Below are 26736 nucleotides of genomic sequence, written 5' to 3' on the forward strand. Positions count from 1 at the left end.
AATGGCAATAATAGTACCTATCTCATTGGGACTTGAGGTTATTCAAGTCCTTATAATCACATCTGGCACAAAGTAATCACTTAAAAAAAGTTAAATACAACGTTTGGTAGCCCATTAAAAGAGAACTTTAAAAAAGTGATGGCATCCCACCAGGGTACCCTTAGCTCCTTTTATAGCGGTCTTATATATTTGGCTTCTTGAATGTCCCATAGTCCCTTTGTGTCACTGGGACTTTGTACATGCAGTTCAGTATAAAATAGTCTCTTCTCTCCTTGCCACTGTCTATATAATAATACCTGTTCACCCTCTAAATCATATAGTTCAGGAATTGCTTTACCACATGAGGCTTCACTAATCCCATAGCTAGGGCTTTCTCAAGTAGAATCATGTTCCTTACCTGCAGGCTACTTTTCTTACTTTGTAATTATACCATGCATGAGAGTGACTATTTAATTTATGTCCATCTATCTTTTCATTAGACTTTAAGTGCCACAGAAGTACGGACTCTGCATATTTTTGCTCACTATTGTAGCCCTAACACCTATCACAGTGCCTGGTACACAGGAGACACAAACATATATGTTAGAGTGTGTGGGTATATATATATATATACCTATCAATATACACTACATAATTATATATATAAAATATATATAATTTTGGGCAGCCTGGTGGCTCAACGGTTTAATGCCGCCTTCAGCTCAGGGCCTGATCCTGGAAACCCGGGATCAAGTCCCATGGTGGGCTCCCTGCATGGAGCCTGCTTCTCCCTCTGCCTGTGTCTCTGCCTCTCTCTCTCTATGTCTCTCATGAATAAATAAAAAAATATTAAAAAATAGATATATATATTTTTGATGAATGATTAAAATATTAATCTGCTTTTAAATCTCTCACCTTTTAGTGGACCAATGTCCTCTTTTAGGAACTTTCTAGTTCATGGACAGAAATCTTTTTCCTGAATAATAAAGCATCATAAGCTTTCACTATAGCAACAGACTCAGGACCACAAGATGTGTTCTAAAGTGTTCTAAAGCTGTTCATAAAATGTTAAAGAACACAAAATGTGTTGTAAAATGCTTTAACGATGTTCAGAAAATGCTAAAGCAGGAAAAAAATTTTATGTTAGCATTACAATACTTATCAGACTCCCTTCTTGCTGCCAGGGTCACAATGAATATGAGGTTTGGGCAACTTCACAACTAATCAGCCTTAATTAGTAACTTGAAATTAATATGGTGACAATTGTCAATTTCTAAGTGATTATTCTGGGTTAACCGTCTAAAGTGGCCTTATATAATGTAGAAAGTAAAAACACTCATGATTCCTGAAATTTACAATGCCAACGGGTAAGTTTTCAAACACCCACAGGACATAAAAAAGACTCAGGTAGCAGGCCAGAGACCAACCAGCAACAACTGATACATGGGGTGTGGACAAGATAATTTTCTCTGTGCTACCCTCGTATAAACTGAACCATTTAAAACCTTACAATTAATCTGGATCAGCACAAGTATTTTTCTACCAGGATTAGATAGGAGTGGTTAATATACATAAACCTACAATAATCACATACTTGAAGTTTACCAAATAAGCATCAAATTATATCCTGGGGAAGCTAATGGTTGGGACAGGTACCATTAGTTGAAGTAAGAAGCTGGTAAACAAAGGTGTTAAACATTTGGAGCCCAAAAAGGTGTGGACTTGAAAAGGCAAGTTAAAAAATAAGGTGATGAACTTTTGCAGTCTTACATTATTTTTTAAAGTTCCCTATATTTCTTCGCCTGGAATATTAGTAACTCATACTGTTCACTACCCCTTATTTGTAATAATTGATATGTAGTATTGTATGTAGTACAAATCAATTATTACAATAATTTTTTAACCAAGTTTTAACTAACATAGCAGTTGTTCAGGGCACGTGGATGGCTCAGTGGTTGAGTGTCTGTCTGCCTTTGGCTCAGGTTGTGATCCCGGGGTCCTAGGATCAAGTCCCGCATCGGTTCCTCTCAGGAAGCCTGCTGCTCCCTCTGCCTACGTCTCTGCCTCACTCCTCTCTCTCTGTGTCTCTCATGAATAAATAAATAAAATCTTAAAAAAAAATAGCAATTGTTCATTTCAAAGCGTCAATAGACCTGAACCCAATTTGGGGCCCTATCACTTATCAACTCTTTGGTCAAATTAAATATCCTCTCTGAAACTTAGCTTCTTCAACCTTAGGAGTGTGGTCATAATGAGACTGGTAACACATTAAATATAATTCAATGCCTTATGCCCACTCTTCAAACTTGGCATTAAAGATTCTCCAAGAAAATAAGAGAAACGGGAAGGGTCATAGATTAACAGCTTCTCTTTTATACGGAACAACTAAAAGGAATTCAATTTAATCCAGTCTGAACTTAAAACAGTTTTTAGCAGGGAAGGGAGAGTTCTTCATTTTTATCAAGGTGATGGTCAAATAGTTGTAGCACTGCCCAGGATTAACTTTAAGTTAGTTAAAAATTAAAGAGAAAAACTTTGAAAAGTAACCTGTCCCATCCCCGAAATATTCTTTTAATGTTCCTCAACAGTATAAAAGCAATACTTGTCAATAGAGGGAATGTCGAAACAACCAAAATAGCACTTACAAAGGTTTCTCATCTCTCTCTTTTCTTTTCTTTTTTTTTTTTTTTTGCCCCCAATAGGGAAGAGTATAAGCTTTTTAAAGCATTCTGTGAACATGAACAGGAACCACAAGCAATGGAAGTTTTTAAAAAATTGTATCCAGTCTTTTCATCTCGTTAAAAACAAGAGTTGCTAATGGCACAAGTTGACCTGTCCCGATAAAAAAGACTGCTCGGTGGCCGCTTAGTGGGATGAGGAGGAGAGAAATGCTATATACAAAGGGCTGCCAGCCACTGACAGTTGGTGGCGATAACACGAAGGAAACCGTAAACACTACCCCCTGTTAAGTGAAAATGGGGAAGAGGGTTCTGATTTATTGCAGAGAAAGCTTTAAACTCTTAGCCTGTCTGTCCTCAAACAGCCAATATCCATTATCCTGCGGGGGAACAAACCTAACACAGCCTGGTATTATTACAGCATCTTGCACATCAGCAGTCACACCACCCGCCCACTCCCACCTACCTGCAGAGGACCAAATGTCCTCCCTAGAGACCTCGGGTGGGAGCCAAGCACGGCCTCTTCCCGCGTCGGCAGGGGCAGACTTTGGCCCCCCAAGATAAGGATGCGGAGCGTCCTTAACCAAACAGCCTGCCCCGAGACCGGCTGCCACCCAGGGCCCGGGCAGCCAGCGGTGGCAGCGGAAAGGCCGCCTGGGGTCTGCGCCTGGGATAGAAAGTTGGTCTCTCAGCTCCCCCGGGGCGTGGGGGTCACAACGTCACGGTACCTGACATGCTCCAAAAAGGGGCAAGGGAGAAAATTTGGTGCAGCGCTCCAGGTACCGGGCAGGAGCTCCCAGGAGGGCAGATACTGAGGCCGCCCCCTCGGGATAAAAGGCAGAGTCCGAGAATGACACGCGTGGCCGTGCAAGGAGGCGCTCCTCGAACTGGGCTCCGCGCTTGTCGCTGGAGGGGACAAGCGGTCCCTTCCCCTAGGCTAAGTCTTCTTGGGTGGCTCCCGGGGTCCTAACAGCGGGTAGGCTCCGGCCGCGGGCTGCACGCCGGGGTGCTAAGGGCGGGGCACTGCCCCTCCACCCCGGCCCAGGCCCGCGGGGCGAGGATGGGGGCATCCAGGGTACGCCAGGCCGAGCGGGGCGGGGCGGGGCGGGGCGGGGGCGCCCCCGGGGCCCCATCTCACCTGCTACGTCTGCAGCCCCGAGGCCGCAAGAAGGGAGTCGATGCTCGTGATGGGCCGAGCAGGGAGGAAATCACCGTCATCTCCCACCCCAGCTCTCTCCTCCGAGAGCTGCGGGCTGCTGGCGGCCGGCTACAGCAGCTCTGTCACGTTCCGAGAAAGCGAGGTGCAGGAGCGCGGGGACCGGGTCAGCTCCTCCCCGCGCCCGCCGCGCGGCCCCGCCCCGCCCTAGGCCCCGCCCCTCCACCAGGCCCCGCCCCTCCATCGGGCCCCGCCCCCGCCCCAGGCCGCAAGCCGCGCCGCCAGGGCACCTCCGAGCCTCGCAGCGCGGGTCCCGCCTCCAGGCCCCGCCCCCGCCGCGAGGCCCCGCCCCTGCCGCGGGGCTCGGAGCCGCAGGGTCCCCGGTCCCGCCCTGAGGCTCCGCCCCCGGCAGCCGGGATGTGTGGGGGGGGCGGGGGCGGGAGGAGAGGAGGGGCTCGAGGGTGTGGGGGGAACACAGATCCCCGGCTCCGCCCCCGCGCCGCCGCCTCCCAGCGCTCGCCGCCGACACTTCCGGCCGCCGGCGCTCCCAACATGGCGGCTGCCGCGGGGACCCTGCTAGGCTCGTCTTCCTCGCCGTAAATTCAGACGGAATTGGAAGCCTCTGGTTTTTTTTCAGCCTGACGCCCAGCGTCTTGTGATCCGCTAGTTCATACGTCGGTGTGACTAGTCATTTTATAGCAAAGAGTTTAAAAATCAGATCCGGGTCAGAATCCTGCTTTCCCCGTTCGCCGAGGCCTGTGTGTGCCCTTGACCTTCCCAAGCCGGGGCCTGGGCTGGATCTGGATAGAACGTGCGCCCACATGGAGAGGGACACCTGCGGCCCCGCTGTGGGGGAGACCACGTGTCCATCCCCCGGGTGCTGGGAAGAAACCCCTTCGGTGGCTGGGAAACTTGCTGAGCTTGCAATGAAGGCGTCGCGCGTGCAGAGCTCCATTTTGAAACTCGAAGAAACCCTGTATTTGTATTAATCTTTTGGAGTCAACATTCTCTTCAAGTCTAAGATGTTTAGGATATTCCGGGGCAGTCCCGGTGGCTCAAGGTTGAGCGCCTGCCTTCAGCCCCAGGGCGTGACCCTGGAGACCCGGGGTCAAGTCCCGCCTGGGCCTCCCTGCGTGGAGCCTGCTTCTCCCTCTGCCTGTGTCTCTGACTCTGTCTGTGTGTGTCTCTCATGAATAAATACATAAAATCTTTATATATATATATGATATTCCACTGAATATGACAGGCACCTGTCCTTTGTAAAGCCTTGATTTTGCCTTGCATTTAACTGTTTTGTTTTGTTTTTTTTTTGGTCTGGCAACTTTAGATGCCTTCCCATCATCTTAGTAGTCTTTGTGTAAAGATACAAAAATGTATGATTTGAAAAGTCACAGTAAGCTAAGGATTCGTTAAAGGTTCTGAAAACTAAGGAGAAAAATGAGCAGAAAGAAACCATAGAAAAGCCATACATTCTCTTCCTGTTCTCGCTTCACCTTTGTTCTCCATCTTCACTCTTAACTGCCTTCTTTTTTTCCCCTTGAACCTGGCTATTTTTTTTTAATCTTCTGAATATATTATCTCAAGGCTAAAAGGATATTTGTTTAGAAAGTATAAAGATTCAACTAGGTAAATATGGCGTTTTGATTTTTAGGAGAATACTTGAAGATATACCTGGAAAGGGAAGTTAAAGCCAGCCTCTAAGAGGTTCTTTATTTTTTTTTTTAATATTTTATTTATCTATTCATGAGAGACACACACAGAAAGAGAGAGAGAGAAGCAGAGACACAGGCAGAGGGAGAAGCAGGCTCCCTGCAGGGAGCCCAACATGGGAGTCAATCCCAGAACCCTGGGATCACACCCTGGGCCAAAGGCAGATGCTCAACGGCTGAGCCACCCAGGCATCCCTAAGAGGTTCTTTAGGTTAGGCTTAGAGTTTGGGTCTTGCCTTATCCTCTGACCACAGTAAAACCATTAAATATGTTTTGACGGGAATGTGTCATAATGATCACATTGTTTTTGTATATGTAACCTGGAAGCTTTCCCAGGATTAGTTGAGAAAGAGACTGAAGGCAAGAAAAGCAGATGACTTTGGAAAGAACCTACACACTAGGAAATGAAAACATGTACTTTGGAGCGATGATAATGAAAAAAGTAGGAACAGCCTGAGAGACATTACAAAGGAAGTGCTGATGGGACTGGATTACTTATAGGGCCAAAGAAGAGGGATAAGACAGTGAACAGAAGTCCTTACTCCATTACAATAAGGAAGAGGAATTGAGTCAGACAGCCTCTAACAGCCTTCCTAGTTCTAAAGTTCCATTATTTTCTACCATTCTATTATCTGAAGATGAAGAAATATTTCAAATGAGAGAAGTAGCTACAAGAAAATAATTTGATTATAGGTCTAAAATCTAAAGCCCTAACAAATTATCTAGTTCTTTCTTTCTTTCTTTCTTTCTTTCTTTCTTTCTTTCTTTCTTTCTTTCTTTCTTTCTTTCTTTCTTTCTTTCTTTCTTTCTTTCTTTCTTTCTTTTTCTATTTATTATTCATGAGAGACAGAGAGAGAGAAGCAGAGACACAGGCAGAGGGAGAAGCAAGCTCCATGCAGGGAGCCTGATGTGGGACTCAATCCCAGGACTCCAGGATCAGACTCTGAGCCAGAGGCAGAGACGCTCAACCACTGAGCCACCCAGGCATCCCTCAATCTATCTTCTTGAAGGAGTTGTCATCATCCTCTCCATTATAATAAAATCTTTAAAAAGAAAAGAAAATGCCAAGAGTATATCTGAGTGGTAAAAATACACATGATTTTTTTCTTTGTAGAATAGTTCTCAGAATTTCTATAAAAAATACATTAATGTTATCAAGAAAAAGCATGAAATAAGTCATAAAGTATATATTTTGGTTATGTGCAAATGGTGAATAATATAGTATTTTTCTAAAATTTAAAAGTCACTACTGTATATTAAACTATGTAGGTATATAAAATCCATCCGTAAAATAGAACAATTTAAGAGCATTGATAACCATGTAATATATGAATTTATACAAGGTTAAGGCTAATTCTTTACAAAGTTAATCTTTGTATTCTTAGGTGTTCCATAAATGTGTGTGTGTGTGTGTGTGTGTGTTTTAAGATTTTATACAGAGAGGCAGAGACATAGGCAGAGGGAGAAGCAGGCTCCCTGTAGGGAGCCTGATGAGGGACTCCATCCCAGGAGCCCAGGATCAAGACCTGAACTGAAGGCAGATGCTCAACCGGTGAGCCACCCAGGGGCCCCTGTAAATGGTTTTTGAATGATTGACTAAAACAGAATTGCCTACAAGCTATCAGGCTGTTAAAACTTACTTTTTATTCAATTGGAACTAACTGATATAAGCAACTGTGGCATAGCTTTTTTAGAGTAGCCGTATTTCTTATTTTTTCCAGCATTTAACTTGGCCCAGGTTTATAGCCTTATTTAAATATTCTCCCAAATTATTCTTGTGGGGAGGTGTTTGGTTACTTTAAATGCTATAATTAAATAATTTAATTTCTGGTCTGTCAAGATAAAACCCTGAAACTTACCTTTTAATATACACATATAAAAAATATATACACATATGCATGGATGTCTGCTTATGGTTGTTGTTTTTTTAAGATTTTATTTATTTATTCATTAGAGACAGAGAGAGAGAGGCAGAGACACAGGCAGAGGGAGAAGCAGGCTTCATGCAGGGAGCCCAGCGTGGGACTGGATCCTGGGTCTCCAGGATCATGCACTGAGCTGAAGGCGACGCTAAACTCCTGAGCCACACGGGCTGCCCTGTTTGTATTTTTTTAAAATACATAATTACTACCCCCTTTTCAATCTACTCTTAAAATATTCTTACAGAGATTCCAGGTTGGTGAACACGTGGAGGTGCTACAAGACTGGCATTCCCGGAGAGGGCATGGAAGCTCAGCGCCCTTTCCCACACACCTCATCTACATCTGTTCCATCTGTATCCTTTATCATATTCCTTTATAATGAACTGGTAAATGCAATATATATGTGTATATATGTATTGTATATATATATGTGTGTGTATTTTTACAAAAGCAGTGAGGAAAAGTGGAATCTAAACATCTCACCTTGTTATTGAACTTATTAATGTTGGGTAAGGCTCAAATGTGCTTAAATAGGCAGAGGCTTTTCTGGGCAAGCATTTAAGAAGTTAAGAAGAACAATGAAACCAGAATTATTAGATTATGAAACTGAAAGTTAAATGACTTAGGTAAGATAGGGTACAGAAGTCACATAATAGAAGTATGATGGCATTGGGGGCCCATCCAATTTGTTTCAGGACTTAGCTTCTTTATATCTGTGGTTTTGTGTTGACTACTTTTTTTTTTTTTTTTTTGGAAAAGAGTTGGAGATCAGAAACATGAAAATGAAAAACAAAAAAATACTCCTGGTTTTACTGCTGGTTTGCTCACTTAAAAATGTGCTCACAGACAAAATTTATTTTATAGTCTGTTATTAAAGAAAGAGTCATAAATGTGTAAGGATTCTGTAATTTAAGTAATCTCTATGATGAAAACCTATAAAACTAACCAATGTTGTATATATATTTATATATATTATATATGTAAGATGTTATATATAAATTTTTTTATATATATATAAAGAGGAAGTGGAGAAAACTGCAGATTTAGATTTGACTTTGCAGTAAGAAATTATTACTCTAGGTAATGTATGAGTAGAATTTTTTGAGTAAATAGCTCAAAAGAAGTCTAACACATCCTCAGCAAACAAGTAAGCACAGACCACAGAAGCATTCTTCCAGTAGAATATGTACACCAGGAGTTCTAGCCTCCTTCCCTCTTTGGATGGGCAGGTGTTCTATCTGTGTTAATTTCCATAGAATCCTCAGTGCTTGGCACATAGTAGACACTTGATAAATATATGTTGACCTACTAACTCTTGGAATGCCGGCTAAGCAAGTTTGTGAAGTTTCTGTATTTAGAGAATCGCTTAGAAGGGAAATACCTACTCTTATTCTACTTCTTTCAACTATTAACCAAAATAACTGACAGAGAAGAAGGATAAGAACTCAAGTCTCTGTGTGGCAACAGAGGAACTAGATCATGATTGATTGACAATGATTGAAACACAATCACTCATGGGAGTATCATCTTTGGTTGTGATATAGACTAAGTAGGATAAATAGTGTCCCAGTAGTTAATTCTACAAATATTTATATGTCCCCAGAATTCCAAAACTTATTTAAGAACCAAGTTGGAAAGAGGCCTAGACACTAAAGTTGGAGATGATTTTTCTTAGAGATTAAAGTTGATATAGTAGGCTTTTCCATACAGCCTTACTTGCAACCTAGGCTTCTATAGCTAGTAGGATGGTTACCTATATCCTTAAGTCTGACTTATTCATTTTAATGGCCTAACTCAAACCCACTCACATGGATTTATTATACTCAAATATTTTGGAGACAAGATGTTCATAGTAATGTTAAAATTTGATAAAATTCTTAGAAGGTTCTTAGAAATTTCTTTCATGTGTTGCCCATAGCTAGTTAAGGCCTTTTTTTTTTTTTTTTAATAGACATAAAGGTCTTTGTCAAACCAAGAATAAGTATCAAGAATTCAAGCCCAATGTTTGCCCTAGTGAATGGAGTTGTATATTTTAGAGGCAAAAGAAGATTATCCTTGAGGGCAATTGAAACAGTTTTTAGACATCTTGGAACCATAACCAGTGATCCCAATGAAGAAACATCTCCCTGAATATCTCTTTTCAACACTGTAATCTTGCTTATCCAATCATGTGTGTCAAAAATTAGAGTATGATATGTCTAAAATTCCTGTGCTAACTTGAGAAGGTGGTAAGCAGGAAAGGAAGGTGATTTACGCTTCAAGGAGTTTAGCCGGTGAGAGAGGTTGGAGGAAAAAAACTTTCAGGGGCATAGCTAGACATTTCAAAAAATGCAGTGCATTAGTGGAAGTAATTACAAAGTAATCTGAGAAAGAGGAGTTTGTCTTCTTTGCTCCCAGAAAGAGAAATAAGAGAAATTTTGTATCAGTTCCACTGAGATTAGACAACCAACAGGGAAGCTGTTGGGAAGGAGACAGCTGGTGCAGAGATTATGCTATAAATGATATTCTACAAAAAGATAAAGGGAGGAGGGCTAGATTTTAGACACTTCTTCCCATCTGACAAGCGCTGTTTCATTGTCTCCTCTTTTAGGTCTCTCTTCTTCATATGCTTTCAAGCACTCTGTCATTCTTTCTCTTAGCATTTTCTCATCTTCTCAGTCTTTCCATTTCATTATTATAAGCCAGCAAGTTGGTGCTAACAGGCTGCCTGCTTGCTGTACACATTATTTGTTAATCTGATTTACATATAAGTATTGGGTTACTGATCGAGGACATGGGAGAGTCAAGTGAGCAAATAGGTGAAAAACATAAGGGCGGGGATCAGTCATAAGGACTGAGGTACAGAGTGGTAAAAAACAAAATGCTTAATCATAGGAGTCCAAAGGTCTGTAGGAGTTGTTTTCAATCAGGGCTTCATACCAGAATCACTTGGGGAATATAAATTTTAAAAATGTAGATGCCAGGGCCGCAGCCAAACCCACTAAATCAACGTCCCTGGGATTGGGTCCAAGATGTGAACTTTTTTTCTAGATTCTGCAGATGATTCTTTAAAAAAAAAAAAAAAAAAAAAAAAAGATTTACTTATTTATGATATACATAGAGAGAGGGGCAGAGACAGGAAGAGGGAGAAGCAGGCTCCATCATGCCGGGAGCCTGACGTGGGACTCATCCTGGGACTCCAGGATTGCGCCCTGGGCCAAAGGCAGGCGCTAAACCGCTGAGCCACCCAGGGATCCCCTCTGCAGATGATTCTCATGCAAATCACTATTTAAGAGCTACTCATTTAGGGAATAAACTAGAAGTTACACATCTGTTTCAAGAGCAGGCAAGAATATTTGTCTTAGAGGAGAGCAGAAGATTTTTCTAGAGCCTCAATGCTCTATGGGGGCAGGGGGGAGTATGTTCTCATGATAAGAAAAAGAGCACAGTAAATCTGGCAATTTTCTTCAGAAAGCCATTTCGATAGCTGTTTTCCTATCAGAACGTTGTTCCTCACGTGAAACCTATTTTTTGGTTTGTCCTTTGTAGAGAAAAGCAAAACAAAGCAAAACTGACCACTATCATTGTGTCTTGTGTATACACACCATTTCTTCACTATAGTGCCATTATCAAATCCCAGTCAAAAAGTTGCTGGTGAAAATGGATAAAGTAATTTCATAGCACACTCAGTAACAAAGCCAGTACATTTACTGTGTTGTGGATTTTGTAGCCACCCTGGTGCAGTCATTTCACAGTCTCTGAAAATTTGGTTTTTGAGAAACAATCATAATTTCTCTTATTTTTCTGTAGAGATGTTATTTTCTTAAATATGGCTTTTTACTAATCTTTTTACTTTATAGTTTGTATGTTTGGGGTCTTATTTAAAAAATTCTCCCTTGCATCAAGGTTATTTTCTTCTAAAAGTTAAAAGTCTTTTAAAGTTGTTATTCTTTATGTCATTCTTTTTTTTTTTTAAGATTTTATTGATTTATTTGACAGTATGTGCATGCAGGAGTTGGGAGAGGGGCAGAGGGAGGGAGAAGCAGACTTGCTGTTGAGTTTAGAGCCACATGGGCCCATGTGGGACTGATGCAAGGCTGACACAAGGCCAATACCAGGCAGATCCCAGGACCCTGCAATCATGACCTGACCCAAAGTCAGATGCTTAATCCACTGAGCCACCCTAGTGCTCCCTTTGGACCATTTTTCAAATTCTCATATATTATTAAAGCCCCACTCTAGATTCAAAGTGTAGAAAGTTCCTGCCCAAATCAGAGAAAACTACTTCTGTAGCTCCTGCTGTAGAATCTAGATAAAAAAAACTCTCAAGGGAGGGCAGCTTGGATGGCTCAGCAGTTTAGCGCCACCTTTGGCCCAGGATGTGATCCTGGGGACCCGGGATCAAGTCCCATGTCAGGCTCCCTGCATGGAGCCTGCTTCTCCCTCTGCCTGTGTCTCTGCCTTTCTCTCATGAATGAATAAATAAAATATTAAAAAAAAAAACTCCCAAGGGAGAATAAAATGAGATAGGAATGTACAAAGAGATCAAAATCTGTAGATAGCAAAGCACTATCAGCTCGTGGAAATATAAATGATCTTAGGGTCAACGTGTATTTCTCCTAGAGATAGAGAAGAGATGAGGCCTTACAGTTTGAGAGGAGTAAGCAAATGCAGAACGTGTGAGCTAATGGCCACTAATCATACTGTGGATATGCTTATCACATGTTTGTCAAATGTCTAGAAGGGATATACTTATCATCTGTTTGTCAAATGTCTGGCAGGGCCTTTAGGAAGTCCTTGAGCAAAAGTCACTTTATAGTTCCATGCCAGCTATATCAAAAAACCAACGATTTAGAAGAAAGTAATCTTGTGATTACATTCCTAGAAGGTGTTCCACATCTGAACCCTGCTCTGGCCTCCTGTACCTACCTACTTCCTCAGGCCCTTGGTTCAACTTCAGAACTGGTTGTTGGAATTTGGGCTCTGACTCTTGCAGTCCTCTTTTTTTTTTTTTTCTTCTCTTTTTTTATTTTATTTATGATAGTCATACAGAGAGAGAGAGAGAGAGAGAGGCAGAGACACAGGCAGAGGGAGAAGCAGGCTCCATGCACCGGGAGCCCGACGTGGGATTCGATCCCGGGTCTCCAGGATCGCGCCCTGGGCCAAAGGCAGGCGCCAAACCGCTGCGCCACCCAGGGATCCCCTTGCAGTCCTCTATCTATTATCTACTCTCTTTTGCCTGCTCCAGGATTGGATCAGACACCCAGTTGTGCCCACCTGTGATTGATTTGGCTCGTTTGTATACTCTGCTCTATCTAATGAAAATCATTGGGCCTTCATATAGGATCCTTAATAGCATTTCAAGCTGATGAGAATAAGCTTCTACCCATAACATTCCAACTATTACCCATTGGAGACTATTACTTACACTGGCAAATCCAAACCTTTTGGATACTTCCATGTTCTCAAAGGGTTTCATTAGCAATCATCCCAGCAAAGGAGGCATTTCTATTGATATAAAATATCGTTGACCCTTAAGGAACATGGATTTGAACTATGGGGGTCCACTTACATGCAGATTTTTTTTGATAAATTTTTTGATTAATACTGTAAATGTATCTTATGATTTTCTTAATAACATGTTCTTTTCTCTAGCTTACTTTATTATAAGAATACAGCTTACAATACATGTAACCTATGAAGTATGCATTATTGACTGCTTATATTATCATTAAGGCTTCTAGTCAGCAGTAGGCTACTAATAGTTATATTTTGAGGGAGTCAGAAGTTAAACAAGATTTTCAACTGTGTGAAGGGTTGGTGCCCCTAAAACCCCTGTTGTTCAAGTGTCAAGTGTAATGTTTTCAGAGGTATGACCTGCGTGTTAGGCTAGCCCAGGCTGAAAAGGACCACCTTTAATGAGAACCTGTTTTCCTCTCACCAAGTGAATCGGATAGTTAGGTGGGCCTGAGGGATGATTCCACTTCTCACCAGTATCAGCTTTCCCTTCCATCCACTCTAAGAAGTGTTATTGTTGTCACTGTAACCTTGCCCAGGTTAGGATGGACCTGTGCATGGGAGGGAGAACCTAAAGGATAGGTTCAGTTGCCTTAGCTGGCTAGGCAGATGGCTTTTTCCTTTCTCACTATATTGTGTACCACCCCTCAACTCTGCCTTTTCAATAAAAAGGCACAGCCTGACCTTCTTGAAATTCTGCCATTTTCAAATTCTCTCTGCCTGGATAGCCCCCAAATCTGAGGCCTTGCCATGTGGGATTCCCCCCAAATACTCTTCTCTCCTACAATCACTGCCTGAGGGCTCTCATCTGTGCCATGCCATGAAGCCCCCATTTATTAGCACTCTAAACAGAAGCAGGGTTTGTGCCTGGGGAGCTCGTAGGCCACATATATCTCATCTGTCACCAAAGTCCCTACAGAAGTCTACTTGCCTACTTAGCTTAAGTTCAAGAATTGCATGCCTGGAGTTTATTTTCACTTTCTCCACAGTCCCAGGTTAGTTATTACCACTTCTGATGTTCCCTCTCTGCTGGTAAACTGCAACCTGACCCACCCTTGAGTTACAGTTTCTCTGTAAGCCCCACAAAATATTGTAGTTGCTTAGAGTTTACAGTTCTGTCTTGGGCATACAGACCAGATCACTTAGTAGTGGTACTGTCATACCATTTGGGACATCCTCAGTAGCTCTCTCCATCCTTGCCAGAAGTCAGGATGTGCTCATGACCCAGATGAGGCATAGTGTGAGTGAACCTTCTCCCTCCTCAGAAATTCTCCAGCTCTAGTAGAGAGGCATTCACTGAGGCTCCCTAGGTGATGTTCCTCTTGAGAGGAAATTCAGATTGGTGGGCTTTTTGGGTCCTGCACTACCAGGGAAATATGCATGTTATATTAGTTTCTATTGTTGCTGTAACAAATCACCACACATTTAGTGGCTTAAAACAGTGGCTTACTATCTTATATTTCTGGAGATCTGAAACCCAAAGTCCTTCTGATTCCATGGAGCCAGCCTGGAGGCTGTGACCACTGGGGCCAGCCTGGCACTAGGGTTGGAGGAGTCATCCTATTACCTGGGGCCTTGGGGGCCAGCCTAGAGGTTAGGTCTGCAGGCCCAGACTGGTGCTAGTATGGAGCATGAGCCTGGGTCTTGGGAGCCAGTGTTAAGGGTAGGACCATGGAAGCTGGCCTGGTGATGGGGTATGCTAGGAGCCTGGGTCTGTGGCACCTTGTCTGGAGTCTAGATCCATTGGGGCCAGCATGACACTGGGGGTTAGTATGGGGCCTGGAGTCACCGGGGCTGGCCTGGTGCTGGAATGGGCAGAAAGCCTGGGTCTATGGTAGTCAGCCTTGTACTGGGCCCAGCCAGGACCCTGGGTTTGTGGGTACCCACCTGGAGCCTGGGTTTGTGGAAACTATTAGGAACTACCCAGGGCCATGGGTGGTGACTAGTGCTGGGTTGTGCCAAGAATCTGGGTTCTCAGGATCCTTTCAGGAGCCCTGGGCCTTGGAAGCCTAAAGGTACTGGGGTGATCTGGAGACTTGGGTTTGTAGGACAGAGACTGTAGAGAGCCACCTAAGGCTGCAGGATTGACTGGGACTGGTTAGCTCTGGGGTCCACAGTGAAACTGTGTAGTCACTTTACTTATCTTCTGATATGGGGAAGTCTCTCTCTTGGCCTAAGCTATCCAGGCTTAGAGGATGGGTGATAGGAACAATGTGAATTTATTTTCTATCATCCTCTGCATCTTTTCCTACCTCTGTGCTTCACCCAGATTCTGTGTTCTATCACCTGGAATCTTTGACTCTTGAGAAAGTGTTTTCATACATGCATAGCTGTTCAGATTGGTGCTTTTGGGAGGAAACGAAATTCCTCTACTGCCATTTTGCTGCCATCACTCCTCTCTCCTGGGTCATGGTTTTTTTTTTTTTGATCCACTCTGACAATCTCTGTGTTTTTTTTTTTTTTTAAGATTTTATTTATTCATTCATAGAGACACACCGAGAGAAAGAGAGGCAGAGACACGGGCAGAGGGAGAAGCAGGCTCCATGCAGGGAGCCCGATGTGAGACTCGATCTCGGGTCTCCAGGATCATGCCCTGGGCTGCAGGCGGCGCTAAACTGCTTCGCCACCAGGGCTGCCCAATCTCTGTTTTAATTGGTGCATTCAGACTGTTGACATTCAAAATGATTATTGATATAGTTAGATTAATAGCTACCACATTTGTTATTATTTTCTATTTGTGATCCCTTTTCTGCCTTTTGTGGCTTTAATTGATTGTTTTATGATTCCATTTTCACTCCTTCTTAGCATATCAGGTATACGTCTATTTTGCTTCATTTTTCAGTGTTTGCATTAGAAATTATAGTATACATTTACATCTAATCCAAGTCCACTTTCATACTATATTTCTTCATGGGTAGTACAATGCTTTATCATAACAAAATAAGCCTGATTTTCCCTCCTGTCCCTTATATCATTCTTACCATTAATTTTATTTATATAGAATTATACATATATACATATGTAAGCATATATAGTTGAATCCAGTGTTATTGTTGTTATTATTTTAAAAGATTTTATTTACTTATTTGAGGGAAAGAGCATGCATGAACAGTGGGGAGAGGCAGAGGAGAAGCAGACTCCTTGCTGAGCAGGGAGCCTGACATGGAGCTTGATCCCGGGACCCTGAGATCATGACCTGAGGTGAAGGCAGATGCTTAACCAACTGAGCCACTTAAGTGCCCCTCTAGTGTTGTTATTATTGTGAACAAACTGTTATCTGTTGGATCAGAAAAAGAAAAATGAAAAGTTTTATTTTGCCTTCACTTTTCCAGTGCTCTTCCTTTCTTTGTATAGATACAAGTATCTGGTATGTATCATTTTCCCTCTCTCTCAAGAGCCTCTTAAATTTTCTTGCAAGGCAGGTCTACTGGCAATGAATTCCCTTAGTTTTTGTCTGTCTGAGAAAGTATTTCTTCTTCATTTTTTAAAGATAATTTTGTAAGCTACAGAATTTTAGGTTGGTGGGTTTTTCTGTCAACACTCAACATTTCACTCCACTTTATTCTTACTTTCATGGTTTCTGAGAAGTCACATGTCCTCCTCATCTTTGCTCCTCTGTAGGTAATATATTTTTATCCTCTGGCTTATTTTCTGTAGTTTAAAAATGATATGACTAGGTGTAGTTTTTTTGGGGGGATTTATCCTGTTTGGTAATCTCTGAGCATCCTGGATATATGATTTAGTGTCTGATATTAATTTGGGGGCAAATTCTTGATCATTATGGTTTCAGATATTTCTTCTGTTTATTTCTTCTGGTATTCGCATTATGCATATGTTACATCTTTTGTGCCCAGTTCTTGGATATTTTGTTCTTTTTATTTTTTCAGTCTTATTTTCTCTTTGCTTTTCAGTTTTGGAGGTTTCTATTAAAGTATCTTTAAACTTAGAGATTCTCGTTTCAGCTGTGTCCAGTCTACTAATAAGTCCAACAAAGGCATTGTTCATTTTTGTTACAAAACCCTGTTCAGGGTTGTTTTTTTTTTAATCTCTGGCATTTCTTTTTGGTGCTTTCCTAGAATTTCCATCTCTCTGCTTACATTGCCCATCTGTTCTTGCATGCTGTCTACTTATCAGAGCTCTTAGCATATTAATGATAGCTATTTTAAATTCCTGATCTGATAATTCCAACATCCATTCTGTATCTGAGTCTGGTTCTGAGGCTCTCTGTGTCTCTTCCACCTATGTTTTTTGCTTTTTAGTGTACCTTGTAATTTTTTCTTGGTAGCTGGGCATGATGTACAAGGTAAAAGGACCTGCTGTGAGTAGGCCTCTAGTACTGTGATGGTAGGGTGGAGGAGAAGGGAAGTATTTTATAATCTTATGATCTGGATTCAGTCTTTTAGTGTACCTGTGCCTTTGGACTGTGAACCTCAAATGTGCTGCCCAGTCCTCCTCCCTCCATACCTTAAGTGAGACAGGATGGTTAGAGGGGGCTGGACGTGGGACTTTCCCTTCCCCCAGGCTAGTTAGGTAGGCTCTGCTAAAACCCTAGCAGGTGATGCTGTGATTAAATAGTAACCTTCTAAAGACAGACCTTGTTAAGAACAGAATGCTCTGGTGTATTTTTAAGTGGTTCCTTTTCCCTTTCCCCTGCCAAAAACATGGTGGAGAAGGAGAGGTGTGGATTTTTCTGTGATATTCACTGTGAGAATATAATAGAGATCCAAGAGTTAAAATTCACAAGTGTGTGGGAGCCTCCAGTGACTGGGTTGCCCTGGAGTTTTTAACTCTCAGAGTTATCCACATTGAGTACCCCGCAATTCATAAATTACAGTTCAGGTTTCCCCACCCTGGTATTGGTTTCTGCAGAGTTTGTTGCTCTGGGAAGTTGTGGTTCTCTGTATTTGCTGTTGGTCCCTCCAGTTTTAAGGAGCAACAGTTTGCCCTATGACTTCACTTCTCTTTTGGATCTGATTTTTCAGTTTGTTCATTTTTTTATTTGTTATTAACTTGGAGTGACAACTTTCAGCTTTTTTTTTTTTTTTTTAGATTTTATTTATTTATTTGAGAGAACAGAGGGTGTACAAAGAAAGGGGAGGAGCAGAGGGAGAGAGAGAAGCAGGCTCTCCATTGAAGGGAGCCTGATGCAGGGCTTGATCCCAGAATCCTGAGATGATGACCTGAGCCCAAGGCAGACACTTAACCAACGGAGCCACCCAGATGCCCCAACTTTCAGCTTCTTACAAGTTGGACTGGGAACCCAGTGGTGTTTTATTTACCTTTACATTACTGAAATATGAAGATTCAGTGATTTGGTGTGAACTGTACCTGAGCCTTTTTCTTCTAGTTGTTCCCATCTGTTTGCCTTGTTTACTCTATAGGAGCTTATAGGAGTTAATACATCAATGACTACATGTTCTATTGACAGAATGTGTCCTGGTATGTATGAAAAATATGAAAATATGAAGAAGTGGGATGGCTTGATCAGACCTGCCTTTTCCTTATTTATTTATTTATTTATTTATTTATTTATTTATTTATTTATTTATTTATTTATGAGAGACACACAGAAAGAGAGAGAGGCAGAGACACAGGCAGAGGGAGAAGCAGGCTCCATGCAGGGAGCTGGATGTGGGACTCGATCCCGGGTCTCCAGGCAGGTGCCAAACTGCTGAAGCCACCCAGGCATCTCAGTCCTGCCCTTTCTTTTCTTTTTTGTTTTTTATGTAGTCCTGCCCTTTCTAATGAGAGTTTCCATTACCTTTCCCCTTGTGCCTTTAGTTCTTAATCTTTTTTTTTTTAAATTTTTTTTTTTTTTTAATTTTTATTTATTTATGATAGTCACACAGAGAGAAAGAGAGAGAGGCAGAGACACAGGCAGAGGGAGAAGCAGGCTCCACGCACCAGGAGCCCGATGTGGGATTCGATCCCGGGTCTCCAGGATCGCGCCCTGGGCCAAAGGCAGGCGCCAAACCGCTGCGCCACCCAGGGATCCCTCTTTTTTTTTTTAATAGATTTTATTTATTTATTCATGAGAGAGACACAGAGAGAGGCAGAGACACAGGCAGAGGGAGAAGCAGTCTCCATGCAGGGAGCCTGACGTGGGACTTGATCCCGGGTCTCCAGGATCACGCCCTGGGCTGAAGGCGGCGGCAAACCGCTGAGCCACCCGGGCTGCCCTTTAGTTCTTAATCTGACCCCTTTTCCATTCCAAGATATAGCCAAAAAATTCTCATTAATTTATCTTATTTTTGCAGATTTTTTTCTTTTCACCATACTTATAGTTTTGCACACTGTTTTATGGACCCTGATTGTGCCTTTTGTAGTGAGCGCTTTATAGGTTTTTTATTATTTATTTATTTATTTATTTATTTATTTATTTATTTTTCACTTTATAGGTTTTAAATACTTGTTGCCCTACATCTCTGTTTTTAGGATGATATCATCTTTTGGACTATGATTAGGCTAAGGATTTAAATCAATGTCTCTCTTTTTCTTTTTTAAAGATTTAATTTATTCATGAGAGGCAGAGAGAGAGAGAGAGAGAGAGAGAGAGAGGCAGAGACAGGCAGAGGGAGAAACAGGCTCCATGCAGGGAGCCCGACATGGGACTCATAGGACTCGATCCCAGGTCTCCAGAATGACACCCTGGGCTGAAGGCGGCGCTAAACCACTGAGCCACCCGGGCTGCCATAAAAATCAATGCCTCTTTAACCTTTAACCTTGTTTTACATGTCTTTTCTTGTGAGTGGGCTCAAACTCCTCACTTCCCATACTCCTTAATTTATTTCCCTTAGCCTTTTATTCTATGTGGGAATTCTGTGCAAATCAATATAGATAGCCTCATATATATATTTTTCCACATAAAGAAGCATTTATTTGAGGTTTAACATGAAATCATGTTATACAAATAAATAGTATGTTTATACAAATGAAATTTTTATAAACACACATCTACATCAAGTCTTAACACAGCAAAAGACAAAGTAAAAACAAAGAAAACTAACTGGTGGTTATATACAGTTGGATACAGTTGTGTCTTGTACACTAGAAAGTCTTTTACAAAATAATCGGGATCCCTGGGTGGCTTAGTGGTTTGGCGCCTGCCTTTGGCCCAGGGCGCAATCCTGGAGTCCCGGGATCGAGTCCCACATTGGGCTCCCGGCATGGAGCTTGCTTCTCCCTCTGCCTGTGTCTCTGCCTCTCTCTCTCTCTCTCTCTCTCTCTCTCTGTCTATCATGAATGAATGAATAAATAAATAAATAAATCTTTCAAAAAGAAAACCAAAATAATCATCTTAGGTCAACAGAAGACCAATCTTCAATGTCATCTTGCAAGATGGGTTAGTTTAGCAATCTCCACAGGACATAGTTTTCTGATGTATGCCTTGTGCTTGCCTGCAATGTGTGACCCCCAGAGATAGATGTGGTCAAGGTGATACACAGCCTGCAATGAAGTTCCCACTGTTTTCTCCAACATCCTCCTGTGGCTGGTAATTATTTTGGTGATTGCCACCCCCTTAAGACACCTTGTCATAAGTGCTCTGTTGTCTACTAGAGTCTGCATATCCGTGTCCATACTCATAGTTCCCCTAGTTATACCCACTATAATCGTAGCTGTTATAGCCACTATAGTTTTGATCACCACCATAGGCACTATTGTAATTTCCATACCCTTGATCATAGTAGTTTTTAAATCCTTGGTTCCAGTTTTGGCCCCAACTTTGTCCACAACCCCTAGTACCACCTGGTTCACCAGCTGCAGCCCCTCTTCCTCCTTTTTGTTGTTGCTGTTGCTGCCTATACACATCTTTGGGTTGCGCAACTTTGGTTTCACACTCCCCAGAACCAGTTTAATGATAATCTGTTCTTTTTTATTTTTTTTAAGGTTTTATTTATTTATTTATTCATGAGAGACACACACACACAGAGGCAGAGACACAGGCAGAGAAGCAGGCTCCAAGCAGGGAGCCTGATGTGGGACTCGATCCCGGGACTCCAGGATCACACCCTGGGCCAAAGGCAGGTGCTAAACTGCTGAGCCACCCAGGGATCCCCTGATAATCTGTTCTTTAACAGTTTCTGTCCTGGCTCTTCATCTGTATATGTGATAAAACAAAATCCTCTTCTTTCATTTGTTTTTGTATCCATGGGAAGTTCAATATTTTCATTCTCTTCAAAGGGCTCCAAAATATTCTTTAATTTGTTCTTCAGAAGCATCTGGGCTCAGTCCACCCACAGAAACCTTCTTTGGGGGTTCTTTTCCTTTTAAAGCTTTGGCCCTTTTGGGGTCTATCAATTTGCCATCCAGTTGTTCTTTTGGTTCTAAAACCCATCATTCTGCTGATTTTTGCTTGCATTGATCTTGAATCCCTCTTCAAATTTCTCTATATTGCTGTACTTGTTCGTGCCCTCAATGGTGGCAGAGTTGTAGGTGGGAGGGTAGGAGTTGGGGGTGGGAGGATGCGGGAGTTGCTGCAGTGCAGTCCAGCCCTGGCAGCAGTGGTGGTAGAGCATTGTGTGGAGCTGGATTTAAAATGTGAGCAGACCAGCAGACCACCACCTGGGTGGCTCAGTGGTTGAGTGTCTGCCTTCTGCTCAGGGCATGATGCCGGGGTCCTGGGAGGGGTCCTGCAGGGAGTCTGCTTCTCCCTCTGCCTATGTCTCTGCCTCTCTCTGTGTCTCTCATGAATAAATAAATAAAATCTTTAAAAAATGTGAGCAGATAAGCTAGCCTCACATATTAATTCTCTTTTTTCAATGACCTTCTCACTGCCACTTTGTACCTTACCACTTCATACCTAGTCTTCTATCTAGCCTAACTCCTGTCATATCTCCCCATTCCATATTATTTTTCTATGATAGTGGAATGCTATTTTTTTTTTTTAGATTTTATTTATTTATTAGAAACAGAAAGAGAGAGACAGGCAGAGGGAGAAGCAGGCTCCATGCAGGGAGCCCAACGTGGGACTCGATCCCGGGTCTCCAGGATCACGCCCTGGGCTGGTGGTGGCACTAAACTGCTGAGCCACCTGGGCTGCCCTGGAATACTATTTTTTTTAAAGTAGGCTCTGCTGGATGTGGAGCACAACATGGAGCTGGAACTCATGATCCTGAGATTAAGACTGGAGCTGAGATCAAGAGTCAGATGCTTAACTGACTGAGCCACCCAGGTGTCCCTACTTTTAATCTCAAGTAATAAAAAACTCAAAACAGATTTAGGCAATGAAAGTGATTTATTGGTTAATAATACTAAAAAGACAAAGGTAGGATAGGCTGGAGGGTTGATTTGATTTAATGGCCTAACCATGTCATCAAAGATCTATCTTCTTTACCTTTCTCTGTTCTGCCTTCAGTCTTGTCAGCATGGTTCCAGACTTGGCTTCTCTTTAAAAACAAACACACAAGCAGAAAAACAAACCAAATCCAGAAATCCAAGGTTTATGTCTATATAGAAGAAAGGAAGAGTGTCCTTTTGTTGGCTCTTCCAGAGAAGTCAGAAGGCTGCTTTCCTAGAAGCCCCATTACTATAAAGGAAACATTGCATGTTCCTGCACAAATTTGGTTCAGATGTCCTTCCTGAACTACCCTCTGTGCCCCAGAAATGGCATGCACTGTGTGGCTTAGGTGTGGGTAACATGATAAGACCCTTATGGAATAGGGAATGGGATGACCTGATGAATTTAAACCAATCTGAGACCACTCCTAGAGCTAGGAATTCAGCTGGCTTCTTCCTAAACATGTGAGAGGAGATGACATCTAGCTGGAAGCACAGAAACTATGAGGAAGGATAGGGGAAATGGATGCCAGGTAACAAAGAAATGCTCCCTACCCCTGCACATGGTTACTTCAAAAATTCATAAAACACCATTTTTATTTTATTGCTCTGCTGCTATAATCCAAGGACCAAATCTGGCCTGCCACCTGTTTTTATAAATAAAGTTTATTGAAAAACCGCCACACCCATTTAAAAAGTATTATCTATGGCTGCTTTCAGACCACAGTGGAAGAGTTAAGTAGGTGTAACAGAGACCATACAACCTACAGAACCTAAAATATTTATTATTTGGTCCTTTCAGAAAATGCTTGCTGACCTCTGGCCTAGAATATTAAATGTAAATTCAACCTGGATTTCAAAGCCCTCTATCGTCTCTCTTCACTTTACTGATCTAATTTAGTTGTCATTATTCACTGTATACAAACTCTAATCCAGTCAGATTAATTTATTCACCCACTGCAAACAGTGCACATTCAACCTCTACTTTTCTTGTTTGTTCATGCTTTGTCTAACCTGGGATGCTCTCCTTCAATCTTCACATATCTTTGAAGGCCCACCTCAAGTTTACAGACTTTCTCATGTTACCTCTACCCTCTCTGGAGCCTTCTTTCCTGCATTTATTGTTTCTATCACATTATAATACATTTGAGTCTACATATGTTTTATAAATATATGTATGTCTTATCTGCCTGATTGAATGTGAAACTCCTGGATAGGAGCGTCTTGGTAATATGATATCTTTTGTAGCTCTTACAGAATTTCAAGTGATGCTAGACCAGGAAGGCACTTAAGTAATACTTACTAGTCCTGTCAAATTACCTTATAGCCAGAATTAGTCCACTTCTTTGCACCCCCACAATACCACCCTAATCCAAGCTCCATCTGCTCCCATCCAGCCTAATGCTACAGTCTCCCAAGTGTCTGTTGCTCCTTCTGGCTCTCTACAATCATCTCCCCACATGAGCACACTGACTTTAAATGTTTATTTATTTATTATTATCATTTTTAAAAGATTTTATTTATTCATGAGAGACAGAGAGAGAGAGAGAGGCAAAGACACAGGCAGAGGGAGAAGCAGGCTCCATGCAGGGAGCCCGATGTGGGACTCGATCCCAGGTCTCCAAGATCATGCCCTGGGCTGAAGGCGGCACTAAACCCCTGAGCCACCCGGGCTGCCCTAAGTGTTTAAATCAGGTGATGTTATTCTCCTACTTAAACTCTTCTACCTGCGTGACATATCTCAGAATAGAAGTTGTGATCTGCCTCTGCCTAAATCTCCCCATCCATCTCTCTCACTTGGTAGTAGTCACTCAGTTCCCATTTTCTCAGTTCTTCTTGTCTAGAATATTTTCCCTCTAGTTCACAAGTGTTGGCTTCTCAGAATTCTGGTCTCAGTTCTCTCTCCTTGCCTGACCACCCACTACCTCCTGTCTCCTTTATTGTCACTTTAGATTACATCATCCAGTTTCACCTTCTTTATAGCCCTAACTCAGCAGACTATGTCTTGTCCTGTTTACTTGTGTAACTGTTTCCCCTCTGAATGCAAGCTCTGTTAATTTTACCTAATTTGTTCACCACTATATTTCCAGCCCCTAGAGCAATGCCCAGTGCATAAAAGGTATTCAGTAGCTCTTTGTGGAATAAATGAACAAAACCATTCATAGATGTATTTCCTTTTGATATAGAAAAAGAGAACTTTTATTCACTTCCATAAAAATGCATTTACTAACCATCTTCTTTCATGGTATCACCACTTAGGGTTTTGTACAAAGGAATTGTTTTTAGGGGTTATATTAATTTCCTAGAGCTGCCATAACAAATTACCACAAACTGAATGGCTTAAAACAACAGAAATGTATTATTTCACTATTTGGGAGGCCAGAAGTCTGAAATCAAAGTGTTGGCAGGGTTAATTCTGTCTGGAGTGTCTGAGGGGAAAAACCATCCATGCCTTCTCCTAGCTTGTGGTGGTTGTTAGTAATCCTTGACATTCTGTGACTTGTAGATATAGCACTCCAGTCTCTGCTTCCATCTTCACATCACCTTCTCTTCGGGAGAAAGTGTTTTCTTCTCCCCCCCCCCCCCCCCCGCCCTGCCGCCCTTTTTAAAAATTTTATTTATTTATTCATGAGAGACACAGGGAGAGAGAGAGAGAGGGGCAGAGACACAGGCCGAGGGAGAAGCAGGCTCCATGCAGGAAGCCTGATGCGGGACTTGATCCCGGTCTCCAGGATCAGGCCCTGGGCCGAAGGCTGCACCAAACCGCTGAGCCACCTGGGCTGCCCTCTTTTGCCATGCCCACCCTAATCCAGTAAGAGCTCATCTTGATGCTCAACTACTTACATCTGCAGTGATCTTGTTTCCAAGTGAGGTCACATTCTGAGGTTCTGCATGGACATGAATTTTGGGGAGACACTATTCATTAGGTGCTTACAGTACAGTACAGAAACTAATAGTCTACTCTTGCTTAGTATAGTGTACATAGGTTGTTTTGTGGTAACGAGCATCACCTCCCTTACCAGGAACAGCCCAGTTTCCTCCTGGGGAATTCCCTCTCTCCCCCTGTTGACAAATCTTGATTTGAATGTAAATTGAGGAACCACAAGTGACAGACACAAGGGAACTCAGCTAGACTCCTGGAATATTTTATTTTTTTCAAATTTATATTTCTTTATATTTTGGCAACCTTTCAAGATGTACTTTTACTCTGCTGTAAGTTCCTCTTGATTTTAGCACTAGAAATCTGTGAATGCACAGAGCACATTAAGCAATCTGGATTCTTGGAATTTTTTTTTTTTTTTTTTAGATTTTATTTGTTTATTTGAAAGGGAGCACGAGCCAGGGGAGAGGGGAGGGGGTAGGGAGAAGCAGATTCCCAACTAAATAGAGAGCCCCATGGGAGTTTTGATCCCAGGACCCTAGGATCATGACCTGAGCGGAAGGCAGACACTTAACCCACTGAGCCACCCAGAAACCCTGCCTGGACTCTTAGAACTTGTAATCTTCAGTAGAGGTACACAGGGATGGGAAATAAAGGGAGTACATACATTGGAGCAGCAGTGCCTTGTAAAAATCTAGAAGTTATTCTTACTTCCTGGATTCTAAGAGCTGTCTTAATTCTTATCTTGTGGCCAGGCCTGGCCCTCTATTCTACCATCTATTCTGTGAGTTGCTGGCTAGCACTCTATTAAAGTCTCTTTTTGCTTAAGTTAGCCAGAATCCATTACTATCATTCTCAATCAAAGAAACTCAGTTGTTAAGCTGAGATCCAAGATTTTTTCAGTACTGGTGCAATTTTGCATATTTAGCTCTGAGTTCTGACATGCTGAGTTTACTACTATGTGAGATACTACCTTCAAAATGTCAATTTCATCCCAGCCCTACAAATTAGTGCAATTAAAAGACAGCATATTAGCATTTTTATTAACTTATTTATAACTCATCTTGTTTCAAAAGGACTTTATTGTATTAAATTATCCTACAAGGTAAAGGAAGAAAAAAAAAATACACTCAAAATAGAAGTGAGGGACGCCTGGGTGGCTCAGGGGTTGAGCACCTGCCTTTGGCCCAGGGATTATTTTGGAGTCCCGGGATTGAGTCCCACATCGAGCTCCCTGCATGGAGCCTGCTTCTCTCTCTGCCTATGTCTCTCATGAATAAAAAAAACAAAAACAAAAAAAAAAAAACAAAAAAAAACAACAACCAAAAACAAACAAACAAAAAAACCTAAGAAGTGAAAATGAGACAAAGGAGAATAAGGGTAGAAAAGTGAGATGGAGCCATGAGTGAACCTAATCCCTAGAATGGCTACAGTGAAGGTCCAGACAATAGGTAGAAGAAAGATGCAACAATATGACAGGCTACGGTTGCCATGGTATTTGGCAACAATATTTTCTACTTGAAATAATACTCTATCAATCTGCATTTCTGTTAAAAGTGCTTGCAGTCTCTCTATAGTAAAGTGAGGTCATGAGATAATTAAGCAACTTGCCAAATAGGAACTGCCCAACCAAATGCCA

General features: G+C 42.0%; 1 protein-coding gene and 1 pseudogene across 3 annotated transcripts in view; both read right to left on the reverse strand.

Moving 5' to 3' along the window:
* GPR155 (G protein-coupled receptor 155) overlaps positions 1 to 4009 on the reverse strand; it is a 43430-nt gene extending 39421 nt beyond the window's left edge. For 2 of the 3 annotated variants that reach the window (XM_038584886.1, XM_038584888.1), the window contains exon 1: positions 3796 to 4009. The gene's annotated coding sequence lies outside the window, so the exon portion shown is untranslated. Of the gene's footprint in view, positions 1 to 3123; positions 3585 to 3795 lie in introns of those variants that run through there. The other variant, XM_038584887.1, reaches the window with a different exon arrangement.
* A 16360-nt stretch (positions 4010 to 20369) lies between these two features.
* Positions 20370 to 21456, reverse strand: LOC100687451 (annotated as a pseudogene).
* Between the last annotated feature and the right edge of the window lie 5280 nt (positions 21457 to 26736).

The sequence above is a fragment of the Canis lupus genome, chromosome 36 (assembly GCF_011100685.1).
Source record: "Canis lupus familiaris isolate Mischka breed German Shepherd chromosome 36, alternate assembly UU_Cfam_GSD_1.0, whole genome shotgun sequence".
Lineage (NCBI taxonomy): Eukaryota > Metazoa > Chordata > Mammalia > Carnivora > Canidae > Canis > Canis lupus.